At 36.2% G+C, this 21,688-nt stretch overlaps 1 protein-coding gene across 2 annotated transcripts in view; it reads right to left on the bottom strand.

The window, feature by feature from the left end:
• GRID2 (glutamate ionotropic receptor delta type subunit 2) overlaps positions 1-21,688 on the bottom strand; it is a 1,331,651-nt gene that overhangs the window by 593,829 nt on the left and 716,134 nt on the right. The gene's annotated exons all lie outside the window — the stretch shown is intronic.

Below are 21,688 nucleotides of genomic sequence, written 5' to 3'. Positions count from 1 at the left end.
AGTTTCTATGAGTCTTCCACATTGCCCTGTGTAACCTGGGGGACACACAGGACCAATGCAAATGCTAATAGCCTATTGCCATTACTGTGAGTAATAAAATCTTCTGGTTTTGACCCAGGAAAGCTGTATCTTCTGCTTTTGTCCATGAAATAGTCTCAGGTTAAATTTTCAGCTTGCATACAGATCCTTCACAGTTCTTGATACACATTTGACAAACACAGTCATATTTGAGCCTCACAACTCTTTCAATCTGTTTCTGTATTTTGATGTAGTTGAATATTTTTAAAAAATGAATCTGATTTACACAGGTACATATCTGTCAGTATTGACTATTATAATAACTCCCATAGCAATTTAAATATTTCTCAATGGACATCACCAAAAAATCTATAAACAGTAAATGCTGGAGAGGGTGTGGAGAAAAGGGTACCCTCCTATACTGTTGGGGGGAATGTAAATTGGTACAGCCACTATGGAGAACAGTATGGAGGTTACTTAAAAAACTGAAAATAGAACTACCATATGACTCAGCAATCCCACTACTGGGCATATACCCACTGAAAAGCATAATTCAAAAAGATACATGCACCCCAATGTTCATTGAAGCCCTATTTACAATAGCCAAGGCATGGAAGCAACCTAAATGTCCATCACCAGATGAATGGATAAAGAAGATGTGGTACATATATACAACAGAATATTACCCAGCCATAAAAATGAACAAAATAATGCCATTTGCAGCAACATGAATGGACCCAGAGATTGTCATACTGATTGAAGTAAGTCAGACACAGAAAGACAAATATCATATATATCGCTTATATGGGGAATCTAAAAAAAATGTACAAATGAACTTATTTAAAAAAACAATTAGAGTCACGAATGTAGAAAACAAACTTATGGTTACCAGGAGATAAGGGGGAGGGAAGGGATAAATTGGGAGATTGGGACTGACATATACACACTACTATATACAAAATAGATAACTAATAACAACCTGCTGTATAGCACAGGGAACTCTACTCAATATTCTGTAAGGGCCTACATGGGAAAAGAATCTAAAAAAAAAAAGAGTGGGTATATGTATATGTATAACTGGTTCACTTTGCTGTACACCTGAAACTAACACAACATTGTAAATCAACTATACTCCAATAAAAATTTTTAAAAAGCAAACATTAAAAACCAACATAGGGCTTCCCTGGTGGAGCAGTGGTTGAGATTCCGCCTGCCGATGCAGGGGACACGGGTTCATGCCCCGGTCCGGGAAGATCCCACATGCCGCGGAGCGGCTGGGCCCGTGAGCCATGGCCGCTGGGCCTGTGCGTCCGGAGCCTGTGCTCCGCAACGGGAGAGGCCACAACAGTGAGGGGCCCGCGAACTGCAAAAAACAAAACAAAAACCCAATATACAGGGGCTTCCCTGGTTGCGCAGTGTTTAAGAATCTGCCTGCCAATGCAGGAGACATGGGTTCGAGCCCTGGTCCAGGAAGATCCCACATCCCGTGCTATGCAACAAGAGAAGCCACCGCAATAAGAAGCCTGTGCACCACAACGAAGAGTAGCCCCCACTTGCCGCAAGTAGAGAAAGCCCGCGTGCAGCAAGGAAGACCTAACGCAGCCCAAAAATAAATAAATAAATAAACATCTCTCAAAGAACTGATAGGGAAAATTGAAAAAAGAAGCAGTAGATATTTTGCTTTAAATATTGAATCACAAATATTGCTTACCAACTGTCTAAATTCCTTGTTATAGGCATAAAATTCAAAGGAGGCTTCTTGAAACTTGTAGGAAACACTAACTCTATTCATGATATAGTACAATGCAACGAAACACCTTTTAAATCTCCATTGCACAGAAGTTTGCCAAAACCATTGTTTTTATAACCAGGCCTGTGTTAACTTGACATTTATGTATTGTTTCAATTATTACAAAAATAAATAAATTATTTTTGTAAATAAATAATTTTTGTAATAATTTAAACACATATTTCAAATAAAACAGAAATCACTTGTTTGCAAAAACCTTTAAGAATCTCTTCTGTAATTTCTGCTTGACATTACAGGTTGGTCATATTTGCTCATTATCTGAGTTCAAGGAACTACCAGGATATCAGGATCTAGGATCTAGTGTAGCTGGCTTCCAGGCCACTGCACATAACTAAAGGTCTTTGGTTCATGAGTAGCTCATACACAACATGTTTAAATAAATTTCATCTCAAGATTAAAAAAGAAATTGAAAGACTGCATGTGTAGTTTTAAATCTAAAATCAGTCTCAGATACCTATTAATTAAAACAGAATGAAAAATAAATTTGAAAATACAAAGGAAAGAAAAAAATAGAAAATAAATAGAACTACAAGACAGCAAGAAATAACAGAAACCTATCAATATAGAAATCTGAATATAAAATTAAACTTTGCTGAATTGTGGAAAATAGGAACATTTAAATGCAATTTCCCCAGTAGAAGTACTAATACTTTGTAAATGAAACAAGCAGACAGTTCTCCAGAGATGAAAGCAATTTGTCAAAATGTGACATGGATATAATTTTATATTTGAGGTGAGGTTTTTCTGTGACCTTACTGAAACACCCAGAATCCCTAGAAGTAGAAAGGTGTTTCAGCGTAAAACCAACACTACCTTAATATTCTCTAAAATTTTTAGCCATAAAATTTTACCTACTCTGGGAATCTAGAGCATGATCTTGCTCTATTTAAATGAAATGTGTTAAGTGACTTAGACCTTTAAATTTCAGTATTTTGAAATTTTCTTCAAGTACTGGGAAATTTGGCTCAGAGAAGACATATTTTATAACATCCATGACTATACAAAATTCTAGTATATTTATCTTCATTGTATCCAGATTTATTTTGGTAATATATCAGTTACATTTCTAATGGTAGCTTCAGAATTTACCTGACAGAAGGTACATGAAGGTAAGGGGTGGTATATGGATTGAGGAGATATATGAGGTTGCTTTTTTATTGCATTTATTTTATTTATAAATTTTATAAAATTTATAAATTTTATAAAATTTATAAATTTTATTTATAAAATTGAGCAAATGTCAATTGCCCGTGTCAAATATCACATGGAATCTTATGGAGATTAAGGGACCATAGAGCTCATCAAGCCCCCGCCTGACATTTTTCTTGTCGTAACTTCTGTTTCATAAGTTTGTCTGCCTAGTTCAAATTTATACTTTATTAGAGAGCAAGGACCTGTTATGCACTTCCATTTTCATAACACTATTTTCTCCTAATGCTTGGTTTTCCATCATATAAATGATTTGTGAAATTTTATATTCTATATGTGACACCAATAAATTTAGAACTAAAGTAACAAGCCAGCAAGAGAAACTGAGGGTTAACATATATCTTAAGAAGGGTGATGACAATGGTGATGGAGAGAAGAGAGCTCGGAGAACAGCAAAGTCTGTGAGGTATGAGGGGAAGGTGACTCCCAGTTGTCTGGCTTACATAACTGAATGAGTAGAGTGTAATTAATTAACTGAGAAAGTAGATAGAATAGCAACCGAAGTGAAGATTCATGAGTCAATTTGACCATAACATGTCAGAGTAGCTTTCAGGTTAGGATATAAGAAGCAGTTTACTGCATTAAATATTTTGGCTGGACATACTGTAATGTAGCAATATAGAGATTTGAAGAAGTATTACTGGTTCAATTAGAAGTAGTAAACATAAGTAATAGAGCATGAAGAGCATAATGTATCAATAAGAGTTCATTGTAAAGCAAATAAGACTAAGATGTATAAAAGTGTTATCCATTAAAGTTCAAGCATATCAAATCCAGAGAGAATCTTGAGTTGCAGTGAATAGGTTCACTTGAGGTATTCTTAGAGGTACTGAAACCCTAATTTACTTAGTGTTTGTGACACTGCACCAAGAGTCCACCAACATGAAAACCTATTATGGCTTAACAGTATTTTAAACTGTGGTTAATAATAATCATAAGCAAACACAGGGAAAAAAACAAGAATAGCACATATTCGAGTTTTTAGGTATCAGGCATTATTTTGTGTTTTACATAGATTTAATTCTTTTTTTTTTTAACATCTTTATTGGGGTATAATTGCTTTACAATGGTGTGTTAGTTTCTGCTTTATAACAAAGTGAATCAGTTATACATAAACATATGTTCCCATATCTCTTCCATCTTGCGTCTCCCTCCCTCCCACCCTCCCTATCCCACCCCTCCAGGCTGTCACAAAGCACCGAGCCAATATCCCTGTGCCATGCGGCTGCTTCCCACTAGCTATCTACCTTACTACATTTGTTAGTGTGTATATGCCCATGACTCTCTCTTGCCCTGTCACAGCTCACCCTTCCCCCTCCCCATAACCTCAAGTCCGTTCTCTAGGAGGTCTGCGTCTTTATTCCTGCTTTACCCCTAGGTTCTTCATGACATTTTTTTCCTTAAATTCCATATATATGTGTTAGCATACAGTATTTGTCTTTTTCTTTCTGACTTACTTCACTCTGTATGACAGACTCTAGGTCTATCCGATTTAATTCTTTATTCCTGTTAACAATTATAAGATGTTGGTAAGTATTATTATTAACTTCATTTTGCCTGTGAGGAAACTGAGGCTCGGACAGGCTCAAAGTCACACAGAAAATGTATGTAGAGCCCAGGAAGTCTGACTACAGCGCAATAAATAACATAGGGACTATTTTCGCAAAGTGTTCCTAATAGCAAAGAGGAACATTATAGAATATTGATACTTATTGGGTTACAAAAATAAATCACCTTCTTTGAAAGAAATTCCCCATTATCTTATTTCATTAGAGCATTTACTAATATCAAATCTTTTATTACCTTGTTTATATCTGCTATCATGCATTAGAAAATAAAATAAATGAAAGAATTAAGTCTGTCTCTCTTCTTTACTACTATAGTGTCCTCAGTGCTGAGAATGATGTCAGGCACAACTTAGGGGTGTGTGTGTGTGTGTGTGTGTGTGTGTGTGTGTGTGTGTGTGTGTGTGTGTGTGTGTGTGTGTGTGTGTGTGTGTGTTGTGTGTGTGTGTATTCAGTGAGATGATTTGAAGTGGTTGTTCACTCATTTACTAGCCATGTGATTTTTGTGTTAGCAACCTAACCTCTCTGAGTTTAGATTTCTCTTCTATTAAAAAGGACCTTATAATAACTCTTCTTAATGGTTCCCTTTTATTCCCCTCTATCTTACCTTTCTTGCAAGTCTTCATGGCCAGCACTGTTAATGTTTTTCCCATTTTGAGTTCATCCTACCTATTCCTCAAATATGTGCATGACTATTCATAAATAATCTACATCTAGGCATAATATTATTGAGTGTGTGGACTATGATATAAACGTGGTACAAAAACAAAACTCAAATGCCTTTATATGCTAGATTAAGAAGAAATTCTTGGTATACTTCATGTTCAATATCAGAAAGCTAACTTTATGTGAATTATAAAGTAGGTGAATGGCTTCAGAAAGCATTTATTTTTCTAATTATATTAAATTTGTGTTTTAATTTTTAAAATGTTACTCTTGAGGTAAATATAAAATAGGATGACTCTTCAGTGGTCTCGTATGTTTTGGTTTCATGATAAAATGTTACTAAAGATGATATAATTAAAACATCCACATGATATTTTTTGTCATAGAGATGAAACTCATTTGTTTCAAGGATATTTCATAACTATTAGATAATATACAAAACAGAACAAGATAGCCTAAATTGCATGGCTCACTGTCATCTCAAACCATATCCCAGTCTCATCTGTGCATCCATTTACTATTTCTTTGTCATCAAACTCTCTTTACTCTGTTTACTTGCTTCACTAAACAGGTTTGACATTATTTGTCACTTGCATGAATGATACTGACAGAGCAGTTCTATGGGTTCCTTCTGGGCCTAGAGGACAAAGTGTCTGTAGTATATTTGTGTCAGCTCAAGCAGCAGTCTTGTAAATTGGCAGTTTGCTTAATGTAAAATGCAAATTTCTCAAGGGCAAGGCATAATTCTGCATAGTAATGATCATAATGCCTATAAAAGTGTTTTCCAATAATTCGAAGGTTTATTTTATTTTGCATTTAGTTTTTGTTGCACCTTCCTCAAGGAGTTCAAGGGACAAATAAACTCAGGCTGGAGTTTTGCTATAGCCATCTGCCTATAATGAACAAACTACAAAATGTCAGTTCCCTGTGGAAACTTTAGAAGGGCTAAGGGCGGCTCTGCCAAGTATCAGTGGCTATAGTGGCAACATTTATCAGCCACTTATAAATCTCATCGCTGAGAATTTCAAGTAATGGGTGTGTAGTCTGAGATTTTAAACAATTACACATTTCATTTTCTCTGCATGTATTTACATTCTTATATTAATTTTTTTCTGTGTTATCAGCCTTAGATTATAAACCATCCAGCAGAAGAGGACATATCATCCTTCCTTTACTATTATCTATCTACCTATCGTCTATCTATTGTCTATCTACCTATCCTCATCTATCTATCTATCTATCTATTGTCTATCTATCCATCTATCATCTATCTACCTATCTATCTATCGTCTATCTATCTACCTATCAATCGTCATCTATCTATCTATCTATCTAGCGTCTATCTACCATTTTTTAAAGACTTTATTATTTTTGGTGATGTTATAAAAGCAGCTATTTTGCCTTTAAGATTCATACAGTATTCTATACCCTGGAAATCACTGGTCCTTTAACCTCCTTGAAGTCTTGGTCAGTTGATGGAAACAGCTTATAAATTTAATGAACTCTTATTCATTTAGTACTATAGTTGGTTATAGAAAAATAAAATATCTTTAAACAAGTAAATTTTCCTCAAGCAGATTCTCCCAGTTTTTTTCCTTTAGAATTCCATTTGTCTTGCATTTATAATGGCATACAACTTTTATGTATGATCTATTCAAATAATTTATTCTGCTATGCATAAGATAAACAAGAATATTGCAATCAGTGTTTACACCATATGTTAAGATTTTTAAATGATTTGTTTCCATTGAAATTTTTTAACCTTAGGATTAAATGAAATAAATTGGCTGACATGACATATTCTTCCCACTGATCTTCAGAACTGGTGTGACAATAGCTAACCTGTGAGCCTCTCTCTTTCTTTCTCCTCCCTCTCTTTTGGATGTATGTCCCTCAGAAGCTTGGACTACATTTTCAGTTGAAGAATAATAACAAGACTACTGTTGGAAAGTCCACTTTCTTACCACTAAGGCAAGGACTTACTCATAAACATCCAGAGGCTAGCATTCAGAGGGGAATAATGAAAACATTTGGAATTTTTAACAGTGCATAGTATAGCAATTACAAGCACAAAATGTGGAGGCAGGTTGCCTGGGTTATAACCCACAGCGTGACATTGGAAAGGTTATGTATCTTCTTGTACCTTGCCTTCTTCATCTATAAGATGGGGATAATAATAGTATCTATCCTATAGGGGTATTATGATGTTCAAAAGAACTTGTAATTGGTTTGAACAGAGTTCAAAAGAACTTGTAATTGGTTTGAACAGTGGCACTGTTGAAAAATTGAACAGTGATTCAATTTTCACAAAATGGATAAAATGATTGAAATTTTAGCATACCACATGGTTTTAAAATGTACTGTTATAGATGCATTGTCATTTGACCCCCACTTAACAAGCATTTTGCTCTTGTTGACTGGACACTGATATGACAAAAAAACAAGCATGACTTCCTTTTTTTTTTTGAAATTCACATCCTTAAAAATGATCAGATAACTACCGTTGGTTTACCACTGAAATCAAAACAAAACAAAATAGTTTCCTGATACTATTGTATGGAAACAAGACTAGGGCTTAGTTTATTTTCAAACTCAGATGGTATCTTTCAAAGTAAATGCTCCAGTCAAACAAACAATAGTTATATCTGCTCATACTGAGAAAAACTTTAGGACCAGTTGAGAGCCCTTATTAATTTTCAGTTGGAAAGGAGTTCATACAGTAGAGGAAAAACTCAGTCATAACAAGCATTTGCACAGTAATAAGGCATTACAAAATCCTAATTTGGAAAAGATAATATTAAAAAGTAAAAAAAATATTATCTTGTATAGCAATCAAATGACACACCCTGATGCCGTCTCAATCATTTCTTCATCTTGGCTAACAACAACTGAAAACTACAAAAACAACCATAAAAAGAAGTAACGCTCAATGGAGGACACACATTCAGCTGCTCTCTAATAAGTGTTTTCAAAACAGAACTTTGTAGTGGAAATATCTGAAAATGTCAGAGCTGATTGCAAACAAGCCCCACCCCACCCCCCCGCACCTCACAGCAGGCTGAACCCCGAGCCTCGAGCTTCGTATTGTTCAGGAATATTAAAAGCAGTTGTTTTAAGACTTCACTGAACATTTTAATGTTTTGTTGAATCAAATCTGTTTGCAAATCATTATCTAACTAGGTCAAGTAAATACAAAAAGATAATTGTTTAAAATTGATGCAAACCACCTAAATACCTTCTTGGTTTATTAAAGTAAGTACATCACTTGAATATATGATTGCATGGTGAACTCCCCCACTCTAGACATTATTTTTTCTATCATAAAGATAAGAAAGCTGAATTACCTTTTATTTTGAGAGAGAAAGAGAGAGAACATTGTGAAACAATGTAAAGGGTAACTTAATAGACAAGTTTCAATATGCCAAACAGCAAGGGGCAACGGGGCATAGGTTTCTAACTTCATTTTAGAGCAAAGCAATAACACGGTGCTGCCTCTTAGTAGCCACTGGGCAGAATTTGTGAAGAAATCTCTGTTATCCAAATTCCTTCATTTTTTTTTTATGAAAAAGATATTCCTAATTGGGTATTATCATTATAAGCTACCCCAGGTTGCTAAAATTATCCAAATTTAATTTTCATTGGAATGCCTAAGTTTTATAGTTTTGAATACCAGGGTAATGGTAAAAAAATAATGTTCATTGTGCTCACAAAACTGAGCATGGCATTATTGTGGAAACATCACATAAATTCAATAGAAATTCAAAGAGAAAAAACTCTAAATGTGATTTTGACATCCAGCAAGTTTTCTCAAAAGAGGCTTCAAGGGGTGATAGTCATTACCTTAGAAAATTCACCACCATCCAAGGTCAGGCCATTAGCACTGCAGACTCAGAAAGTGGCTATTAAGAGAACACTGGGCACTAGCCCATCACTCAGTCCAGAATCACATTAGCGAAATTCAGATTGTGATAGAAAGCCCTGATGTATTAATTTCCAGTGAGATTCATATCCCTTTCACACATATAGGAAGATGAGTAACATATTTTCTTTCTTTTTTAAATTGAGTTATAATTGACATAAAACTTTATATTGACTAACTCATTTTCTGAACAATGTATTCATCTGACCAACTTAGTCTTTCTCCACAGTAAGCCAATACAGAAGCCAATTAAAACCAGAAGATTGCTTGGAGAACCTTGGGGGAGTTTGATGATCCACATTTTCAATGGCTGCAGCCTAAGAAGTCTTGATATCTCCACCAAAACCCATTGCCTTTCCAATTACATTTATAGATGGAAGGTGCTTTTGCCTTGGGGAGGTTGGCTGGGAGATGTGTTAGGAGGCTAATGCATTAATCCTGCATTAGACGCTAATTAAAATGTTATTTTACTCGCCTTAAAATGTCAGTAGATTGGCTTTACTTCTTATGGGCAAGTGAACCCAAGTTTGGTTTGGTAACAGTAACCACATAAATATATATACTTCAAAGGGTTTTTTTTAATGCATAATGAAGTACTTACAAAACGAATACATGGCATCATTTGAATGTGTTTAAAAAAATGTACTCACACATCAGTGCATCATCCTGTGATATTTTGAAGTCATCACAGAAAACAGAATTCCATTTAAGTATTCATCTCAGTTTATAGCAATAGTGAAATAATTAAAAGACATAGCATATTCTTCCCAAAGTGCATTCTTAAAATATATAGCTCAAGTTTGATCTTAAGCAAATTATTTAATGGAGGTATTTATTTGATACAGAACATATTATGGGACTCATCTTTCCTACTTAAAAAGATACTAATAAGTTAACCGAAAGTAAAAGTGGACATTATGGAACTATACAAAACTATCCAATTCCTTCAACTCAAGGCTCAAAACCATTTCTGAGGAGCAAATGTTATCAAAATGATTGAAAAGGTCCTTGGGAAAAACCAAACCCATTCATCAGGAATAAAAAGATATCAGATAAAATAACACAGCAAGCTCTGCTATTTTAGTCTTTTCAAAATAGCTTCAAACCAAGACAATAAAGCCCAGAAATAGTGAGGAGGATAATGTGGACACATGAGAGAGAGAAACAGAGAGAGACAATATAACTGAGCCAAAGAAAGCCATGGGAAAGGTTGGTGGGATCCTTGCTTTCTCCCCAAGAAACGCAGATCTCTCAATGTCTCCTGGAAAGTCCAGGTTCAACCTGAAAAGGTGAGCAGCAAAACTGTCGTCTGCTTAACTGAGAAGTGAACCATATGAAAAGAAGTTAATTAGCATTCAACTGATAGATCCCGCAGCTTGAGCACTCCCGATTGAGCACTTTTAAAATGTAAGCTCTCAACTCATTTAAATATGCGGAAGTTGAGCGCTTTCACAGCACGCTGAGTACTGACTGAGCTATTCCTAAACACACTGAGCACTTGTCCATGTGAATTCTTAGCCAGATTTCCATACCCCCAAACCCTCCCTCTGCCTACATAGCTGCTAATCAAGTAGTGCCTTCCTGGTATGAAATTCCTTTGCCAATTAGAATTACGTTTTAGACTTTCCTCTTTTATGTTTTGAGATAATTAAGAAATAATAATAATTAGTGAATATATGCTAGATTGAAGTTCCTTTCCTCTAAAGAGGTAGCAGTTGAGCCAGTTTCATCCCTCAAGGCCTCAAGTTAAATTTTGGAAATTAGTGTCCATGCTGAGAGCTGTGAGACTGCGTGCTCAAACTTAGCTGCAGACACCACAAAGGATTTTCAATTGTCTACTCCTCCAAGTGTTTACAATCGGCGAGGGAGTGAAGCAATCTGAGAATTCCCTAGCTCTTTACCATTGTGTTAAGGTTCTCATTCGGGCAGGCTCTCATCAATAAAAAAGAAACTGTTTTCATGATATGTAAGGCACGGTTTTTTTTCTGCTTTGCCTTTTCACAAATAAATGAAATAAAACAAACCATTAAGTATTTATTGAGCATCAACTACGTGTACGTGCTGTGTCAAATACTGATGAGAATATGAAACGTATAATAGCCCCTGACCTCAAGGAGTTAACCATTTTACTGGGAGAAATTATGCAACATGCTGATCTATATTTTGATGTGGTAATTTCTCTCCTAAAATGTAACCTTTTTTTCTAATTTATCCTTTCCTTAGTCTTGATATTTAAATTATATTTTACCATTTTGTTGGGTATCAGTTTCCAGTCAATTTTGTGGTGGTCACAGTTAAGTTTAGAAGGAGGTGGTCATAAATAACTAAACAACAAGTGCCTGGAATCAGATACTGAATATAACAATACTGAGAAATGCCATTCTAGGAGGCCCTGTCCAAGCAAACAGCTGACCTTCCTAGATTACAGCTCTCCAATGCTAGTTGCACACAGAGGAAACAGAACTAGAGGAACAGAATATGCTACCCCCAAATACACCACTTTGGCATAAGGATTATTCTGAGCTGAAGGCAACTGAGGAACAGCAGATACAGGAAAAGCTCTAAAAACAGAACATAACTTTCCCTTTTGTAAAGTAAATTTACACTTATGAAGAAAATTTTCATTTGTAAAGGTGTCTCTCTCTCCTGTACCAGTGAAATGAAGATGACACTTAACAGCTCTTCTCAATGGGCGAGACACTGACTTGAATCTGCAAAACTAACCTTACTAAACACTCCTTATGTACCATACTTTTTCTAGTCAGCTTCCCGTACTTGCCACCTCCCCTCTCAGCAGCCCCCAACCCCTTTTCCTTTGTCTAGCCTCTTCTCCACACTTTGTTAGATGGCATTTACATCCTAAAATTCTCCTTGAGTCACATCTCTGTATATAAAGAGAGGGATGACTGAATCACAAGAGCCTCTTATCATTGGAGACGGTACCAATTTAAATCTGCATAACAAACTTTACCCTTGTTTACTGTACTTTTTCTGGTCACCTCCTTATAACTTGCCTCCCCCATACCCTTCTTTCTTCATTTTAGGTGAAGATGGCATTTAAGCACAAGTTCTAGGCAATTCTTTGAGTTACTCATCCCTGAATTTCTCCTATGTATATATGAGATATACATATTAATAAACTTCCGTTTGTTTGTTTTTCTTGTTAATCTGTTTTTCTTACAGGGCCCCAGCCAAGAACCTACAAGAATAGAAGGAAAAATTCTTTTTTCTTTCCCTAAAGTTTGTGACTAAGTCTGTTTTTGTTTTTTGTTTTTGTTTTTTTTTCCTGTTGTTAATCTCTTTTATCAGTTTGATTCTTGGGACGTCAGGTGGGTAGAGGAAGAGATTGTTTTTTTCCCCTTTGGAACAAAACAAGGATTACTTATTCAGAGATGAGAACTGGCTGTCTCAAATCTTATATCCTATGCTAATTTTAAACCAGGCTAGTTCTCAACCTGGATAATTAAAACAACAACAATATTAAAAATAAAGGGGCTTCCCTGGTGGCGCAGTGGTTGGGAGTCCGCCTGCTGATGCAGGGGACGCGGGTTCGTGCCCCGGTCCCGGAAGATCCCACATGCCACGGGGCGGCTGGGCCCGTGAGGCATGGCCGCTGAGCCTGTGCTCTGCAACAGGAGAGGCCACAACAGTGAGAGGCCCGCGTACCGTAAAATAAATAAATACGTACATACATACATAAATATACCCATGTTTTACCAGCTATTTTAACCTCCCCCCAATTAAAAAAAAAAGGGATTAGACTGAAATTTTGAATATTGTTTAATTTGATCTCTTCATAGAAATTCTAGTAATCCACTCAGAAGTGATAAAAGATAGACAGTCTAAGGAGGGGAGGGGTCATTGCTGAGGAGAAATACTTACTTTCAGTTATGTTTCAAGAAATTATTGGTTAGTTAGAATGTAGGGACTTGAAGATTGAATTCAACATGAGGCAAACATATATATATACATTTGGAAGGGGGAAAGAATGCAATTAGATAAGAAGGAAAATGTTTAGTTCATCCTGGTACAGAGTACTTAGTTCTTATTTAAATCAGTTATAAGATGTCTAAAACCCTCAAAACCAAAATCAAATTTCATCTCAAAAATTTACCATTTATTTTGAGCTTGCTATATGCAATATATTAGCATACGATGTGAGATTTAAAGTTAAATAAATAAAAAACCTTAAACGCATGAAGCTTACAATCTAAAGAAGGAGAACAATAATAATGAGAATGCTGGTGAATGTTTTAAAAGATCCAAAATTCACAAAGATATGTGTCCCTTAAACAAAGCTTGAAAAAAACCTCGAAGTTAGTCTATAGGGAAATTTAAAGGGCTGCTTTTTGTTGTTGTTTATTTTTTTGTTTCTTCTGTTATCAGAATTCTTATTTTTCAGAGTAAAATGAAGTGATTATTGTGTTGAGTGCATTTATATATTTATTTATTTATTTATTTATTTATTTTTTGTGGTACGCGGGCCTCTCACTGTTGTGGCCTCTCCCGTTGCGGAGCACAGGCTCCAGATGCACAGGCCCCACGGCCACGGCTCACGGGCCCAGCCGCTCTGCGGCATGTGGGATCTTCCTGGACCAGGGCACGAACCCGTGTCCCCTGCATCGGCAGGCGGACTCTCAACCACTGCGCCACCAGGGAAGCCCGAGTGCATTTATATTTTAAGGAGCAATTTTGTCTTGTACTGGGGTCCCCAGCATGGCTTAGCTTCAGCCATCTTAGTTCTCATTTTATGTCTGAAAGGCTGGCAAGGTGGGAACACAGTGGTCTATTTGCTTAAGCTGCTTAATTATAAGGGAAGACACCTGGACATTTAGGGGCTGACGGCTAGATGCCCTAGTTAGATTCTCTCGTTCTCTGGGGGATATGGTCCAACCTCCAACCTCAATGGACAGTAAAATGGAGCACCCGGATTTGGTGTTTCTAGCCCTTAGGTCTAATTTCAGGCATTACTCTGAGAGACATTCTGCTATGGTCCATGTGTCTGAGTGCTAAACACCACAGAGGAAGGAGATGTAATAAAAATAGATAAAATAAATACGAGGTCACCACAGTTTTTACTAAGAGAACAGAATATACTACCACTCTTGACTCAACTGAGAGCTCAGTCCACGGGGGAGTAAGGTTTAGTGTGGGATCCTGCTGTTGGGCTGGAGGAGATATTTTGCTGTGGCAAGACCTTGGACAATGATGCTAGCAAAAGCCTAGTGTGACAGTGATTTGTGAATTTTCCTGGTAGTAGCATTAGTCTATAACCGAGCAGGACCCTAGGAGGCCTTCCCAGAACAGACGTCCACCCATGTCCTCTGCTTGCCTTTTGCTTGTAGAAAACTTTAGTCAAAGAAGAAATTTAATCAGAGAAGTGAGAAAAAAGCAGAAAGAAAGAAAAACAGTCAAGCAAGACAAAATAATAATACTTTAGCCATTAAACAAAGTCAAGGACCTTTAGTTCTTCCTCAAGGACTATAGATGATATTTTGAGCAATGTCCTTTGAGCTGTTCTGCAGATACTGAAGCTCCCACCAGGTGGAAGAAGTTAACTATATGCTGCCCACAAGCACATAGACCCCAGACTGGCTGGAACCAGAAGGTCAATGATGCTGGCTCCCCCCGATTACCTCACCACCAACGCTATAAGACTTGAACGCTATACAACTCCTCACTACGCTATAAGACTCCTCACTACGGCCTCGAGGGCGGGACATACAGTCTTGAGGGCATCAGCCCGCTGTGGCCCCCTTTGCCTGGCAAAGCAATAAAGCTATTTCTTTCTACTTCACCCAAAACTCTGTCTCTGAGATTTAATCTGGCACTGGTATACAGAGGCTGAATTTCAGCAACAAGTCTGCAACTTACATTTTGAGCAACTGGGTCATCAACATACACACCTTGATACCAGAAACTTGTGGAAAGGTGAGAGGAAATGGTGAGTTTTGAGAGACCCTGGGATCTTGCACTATCAGTTTAGAGGGAACCAGTGTTCCAATAGTTTAACTGGTGGGGACTGCAAGAAAATAACTTTTATTATTTTCAACAACTAATGTGCCTCAGGCAGGTGGGCCAAGAAACATGTTACAGTTTGAAATGCAATTAGGTATATGGATTAATTACTAAAATTCTCGGCTACTTACACTGGAAAATTATTTATATTGTTAGGGAACGTCTGTTAACAAATTTCTATATTCTCCTAATGGCTATTATTCTGAATTTCAGACAAATGTTTTTTAGATTTATATTTACTATAAACTCAAGGTCTGGTCAACAAAACTTTCTGTGATGATGGAAATACTCTATATATGCTCTGTCCAATGTTTTCTGGGAGTCTGATAGAAATATAAAATCTCAGGCTCATACCCACAGAATCAGAATTTTCATTCTAACAAAAGTCTCCAGGAGGCTAGTGTGCACACTAAAGCTTGAGAAGCAGTAGTCAAGAGCAGTTCTCTACTTTCACAGACTTTTGTGTGCCAGTCACCCAAGGAGGTTTTTAAAAGCACCAGTGCCTGCACTCCACCGCAGAAGTTATGATTTAGGGTTCTGCGATGGGATCTAGGTAAAGGTATTTTTGAAATTCCCCATAGACAGATCCATATATTCATAGATATAAAAGTTGCATGCATTTAACATTGACTATGGATGGACAAATAGCTCTTCAGAAATATGCATGTTTTTAACCAGCCACAGTACTTCACAATCTAAAAATATAATTAACATCATTTATACAAAAGTTCACAATTGTATGTTTAGTGCTGGTCATTGATCGCATATGTCTTAGTCAATGGCAATTCTGGCACTTACAAGATGGAAATATTATTGAGAATTGTAGAGACAGGCCCAGGCCCAGTACTTCTCAAATTTTATTTGGGCTTAGGACGGTAAGAGTAACTTTTTATCAATTTAAGCACTTTCGTGAAAAACAATTTATTTTCAGGGAGTCAGGTGAACCTGAGTTCAAGGAGTCGGTGGATCTGGAATTTAGTGAAATATCCAAAAATTTCATCTTATTTTTAAACGCATATATACATTTTCAAAAAGCTAGGATGATGGATTTATTTTATGGTCTTTGTTTTCAAACCAATTTATCTTGAAATAGAGCAACCTTCATAGAATAGGGGCTAGAGAATTTAGAAATACTCTAAGGTTTACAATTCTAAAAACAGTTATAGAGATGTAAAACATGCACTTTACTCATCAAAATCTGTGTCTCTGGAAATTGTGATTTCATTTGTACTGAAAGTTTGTGAGGTTTTTGTTTGTAGCTATAGGGAGCTCAGGTCAGATGCACCAAGAAGGGGTTTGGATCATGCTGAAAATTTGTTCCAGGACTCTCAGCAAAGGCCAATCTGTACTTTTATGAAATATAGTCAGGTCCATGCCCCTTTCTGGACCCCATGTTTCCCAGCCTTCCAATCCTGACCCCTTTTAGCCCTGCTTGATGAAATTTGGCAATGGGTAGTCATTATTGCCATCTGTTTCCTCCACAAGTCCCATGTGAGGTTGATCACCTGAACCTCTTAGATTAAATCAGCATTACTCTTTTGTTCTGAAAGTTCACATTCAGCATATCTAGTGGTCTTGTCATATCAGTAATTAAATACTATCTTGTGAGTCACTGGAGTTCTAACAATTCCTTTCATTCCAAAAATTCCTTTACATGATAATGATAATACATTTCTGCAACCTATATATTTGAATATGTATTCAATGATTATTAAATATATATATACTATTCAATCTATGTATTATATCTATCATAAGCACACACAGTAAAACTAAATCTAGTTAGTCCAAATATCCTGTCTATGCTTGACCCAAGACAACCTTAACATTCTCCTCAGCTTCACTAAGCTTTAAACACTTTTCTTTCTGACTCTAGGCCTTTGAGCTCCCTTTTCTGAGAGCATTTACTTTAGAACATTTGCAATTGTAAATTCTTTCTCTGCTCCCTTAAGATGTAAATCTTCTTCCCGCCTCTAGCTAGTTTTACAACCCAAGAATGTCTTTCTCAAGGACCTGGGAGCCATCCCTTTGAGATGTAATGATCAAGGAAGATAGAGTCTCTATCTCCAGATCTCTGTGGTTAGGTAGGAGTGTAACTTTGGTAAAGACCAATTACCGAACACAGATGGCCTAATCACATTGACCAAACTCCCCACCTTGTCCTCCAGTACTCTTCCCTAGCTCACCCCCGTGCAAAATCTCTTTAAAAATGATTTAATGGGAGTTAGGCAGACCAATTACTTCTTTGTCATAAACAAAAATAGGATGATTTTTTTCACATGTATTGTGTGACTGGAGAGGTAATATAGCATAGCCCACTCCTTAAGAATGGTCTAGACCTGGCCTTGCTCTTCCTTGCTGTGTGACCTGGGGCTACTTTCACAATCTCTTTTGTTATCTCATTTTCCTTTTTTTTTGTAAAATGAAGCCAAACACTTGCATCTACCTGTTACATTTGGTATGAGGATTAAATGTGTTAATATGTAAAACATGCATAGAGCAGTGTCCGGCACATAAGAAAAACTCAATAAATGTTAATTACTGCTGATGGCAACTACTTTACAATGTTCAGAACAAACTCGGATTTCTTGCCTCCAATTAGTTATGCCTTATCGTTTATGTATACAATTAATTGCTTTTTTGTGTTTTCATTTATCCTGTGCCAAAAATTTCGGGCAAACTGATTTGCCTCTCTGATGGCATGTCCAAAGACTATAATATAAACTTAACAGTTGAAGACTAGAGAGGTATTACTTGAAAACCAATTATACTCTTCCCCAAAGGGAATTAATGATGAACACTATTAGAAAACAGTAAAAATGTAAAAAATGATGACTAAGTTAACAGAAAATAAAATGCAAATAATCTACTTAATCTAGATGGACAAATGACTATACGTCATTCCTTTAATTTTTTTATCTGTAGAATGAAGAAACTATTATACCCATCTCAATGGATTTTTTGAGGATTATACAAGATAACGTATAGAGTGATCAGCACAGTGTCAGACACCTGAAAAGAGTCCAGTAAATGCTGACTAGCTATTATTAGGGGAAAAGTAAAAAGCAGGTGTCATCTGCCAGCAATAAAAATTCCATGAGAACAAAATTTAGTTTTCCAACACTGAATAGTTCTATATCAGTGATTGTCAACCAGGGATGATTTTAATGCCCCCATCTACTCTTACTCTGTTTATTTGCTAACAACCCCTTCATTATTTCCTTACAACCTTTTTTATTCCTCACACTACTTTAATAAAAATGTTTTTTCAAAGTTCACCAATGATCATCACATTGACAAATACGATAGCTTTTCCTTAGGACTACTGGGTTCCATTCTTTCATTTCCACCAAACACAGGCATGTCTCAATCTAGATGTTCCAGAATAACATCAAATTTATGACTGAAATTTTATTTATTGTATTATCTCAAAACCTGTTCATTTTCTTATGTTTTTGATTTCATAACATTAACATCATTGAAACTCAGACTTGAAACAGGATCCATCTCTGTTCCCGTATCTCAACCTCATTTCACACACCTGATCAATTCCCAAGTCTATTAACATCATTTGCATTTTCTTCTTTATCCTGCTTTACAAACTTTCTACTAGATGTGAACATTGTTCTACACATTGTATGTACATCACACCAAATATAGCCTTCCAAATAACTCTGTGATTCAGGAATTACTCTGTTTTATAGGTGAGGAAAATAAAGCTAAATGATTTTAAGTGGCTTGGCCAGGGATACACAGCTAGTTAAGCAAAAACTGAATCCAAATTCCATGTTCACACTGCCTTTGTAGCCTGCCCCCTTCTTTAGGTGTGACATTCAAAATTTTTCACTTACCAGTCTAGTATAATCTTACTTCCCGATTTTGCAACCTAAAATTCTACTTCCTTTAGCCCATGTCCCCTGTCCCATTCAGCTCGTTTTAATTTTCCTTCTCAGTATCTTTATGCATGCTTTTCTTCATCATGGAAGGATGCCTGTCTACCAAATTGCCTTAAATCCAAATCCTAAATATAGGTTTCAAGTATTGACTTAGATGTTGCCTCATCAAGTAATATACATATTTAAAGTATTTCATATTTGAAATTAATGGACCCATACGTTCATATAACTTTAGTGTTGTGTTGGGTGGACACACATAACTTTAATATTTGAATCCTCTTATGCTACAGTTTTGTGTATTCTATTAAAAATAGAGTTTGCTAGAATCTTAATTTTCTCTACCTAAACAGTTTATTTCCCTCCTATTTATCTGTATTAAAGTGAGAAAAAGTCTGAATAGAATTGTAACTTAGGGGTACCTGCTTACTTTTCAGCAAAGCTTCATAGGGTGGCTACACCTTCAAATCTGATCCTGTGCAAATCTAAAATACTGATTTTGTCAGTAAGCACTTAAGGAATTGACTCAGTTCTGGGAAACTGATTCACACTAACCCAGGTTGGCAAATAGATTTAGACTCCAGTGCTAACTAAGATCCATTTGCCATGGCTGCCCAGAACAGCAGGGCAGAGTGCAGTGATCTATGTTTTGGTCTGGAAATGGAAAATAATGGTACTTGTAACATGTATTGCCGCAATATTTTGCCATTTATATACTACGCAAATTGACTAAAAACTGGCATACTGATTAAATTGCTAATTTATTTGTTTGCCACAAACATATCTCTCTAGTGATTAAATTCAGGGGCTCACCATTCTCCTAGCTTCCAAAGGTGATGTTGAGAATGGGAACAGAAACAAGGAGGCGCATAATTTTGAAATTATTTCACTCAGACCACAGTACGGCATGGTAAATTGTGCCTGGCATACTATAGAGAATACTTTTATATGTTGGCAAGTCCTTGCCTTCTAGGTCTCATGTCTTTCTTTTCTAAGCAATAATAGACAAACACTGCCAAATTCTAATCCTCAAATTTATCATTAGGTCTATTTTAACTAATCTCTTTGTTTTCGTTTTGTCCATATTACTTTATGGAGAGAAAACTCAATATAAATTTAATCACTCTTGGATTCAATCACATTCCAGACGTGCTTTGATAAGACTATACTAAATTACGGAAAGAATTTCTTGAAGTAGCTAAGACTTCTCAGTACCTGATAACAAAAGAAATTTTGTTTTATTTTTAGGTCTGTGTAATCTTATACATTATCTACAAACTTCATTTGATTAAGTTTTGGATAGCAACTTTGTTTTCTTTATTTTCAATTCCATTTGGGAGTTGAGAAGAGTAACCTTCCTGTTTATTTTCTTGTGGTTTTATTATTTTGTACATTCTATGTTTACAACATTCCCCTTATTAATCTGTCTGTTCCTTTGAGGCTAGACCCATATATCTTTCATGATTGTATTCCTAGCAACATTAGCCACATTGTCTTGCACAGAATAGCTTTAAACATATTGTCTGAATGAATGAATAAATGAATACTGGATTAGAGAAGAATTTCAATTCCCTTGTCTTGAAGGTTGAAGCAACTGTGATTTTAGATTTCAAATATGAGTACAACCTTCACTTATGTTCAGGTTATTTCCTTGTTTAACTTCATTTAAATAAATAGAATAAAATGAAAATGTTGAACCCATCAAAAACCTGATAGAAAAAAAAAACTAGCAAATTAGACATTTCAAAGGCAAAAACTGTTAAACGACCTTTAGATTATTAGGAGAAATTAGTAGCAAACTGTTCACCAATATCAATACCCAAGTCAGGGGTCACTGGAAAGAGGTGAGTTGGATCCGAGTATACACAGTATGCTTCTATTCACATAAAGTTTAATATGAATCAGAACTAGTTTATTGTATTAGAAGTCAAGATAATGGCTATACCTTCAAGGAGATTACAACTGGGTGTTGCCTGGAAGGGGACTCTGGGAATGCTAGTTATGTTCTGACTCTTGATCTGGACGCATGGAAATTTGTTGCGTTGTACAGTTATGTGCATTATAATTATGTACATTACATTTCAATAAAAAGTGTACTTTAAAATGCATATCAATCATCTATGAACCCAGTATTATTAGAGAGACTTTCATGCAATGAATATATTTTGGAAAAAATTATAGTCATATGTTCCTTTGTCTAGTATTATTACATTATCCTCATCTTAAAAACTGTACATTGCAGGGCTTCCCTGGTGGCGCAGTAGTTGAGAGTCCCACCTGCTGATGCAGGGGACGCGGGTTCGTGCCCCGGTCCTGGAAGATCCCACATGCCGTGGAGCGGCGGAGCCTGTGCTCCGCAACGGGAAAGGCCACAACAGTGAGAGGCCCGCGTACCACAAAAACAAACAAACAAACAAAAACAACAGTACATTGCATAATGTCTCCAAATAATTTCTTTTATTTTGGTAAAAATTGGGTTATTTGGATAGCTACTTGATAACTATCATAGTAATTTGAATTTTCAAGGCTCTCTTTTGATGACTAGGAACCTTTCTATATCCCTTGAGACAAGATAACTTCACTTGTTTTC

This window comes from Lagenorhynchus albirostris, chromosome 4 (genome assembly GCF_949774975.1).
Source record: "Lagenorhynchus albirostris chromosome 4, mLagAlb1.1, whole genome shotgun sequence".
Lineage (NCBI taxonomy): Eukaryota > Metazoa > Chordata > Mammalia > Artiodactyla > Delphinidae > Lagenorhynchus > Lagenorhynchus albirostris.
Note: the sequence above shows the minus strand (reverse complement) of the source record. Positions and strands in the feature narration are given on the sequence as shown.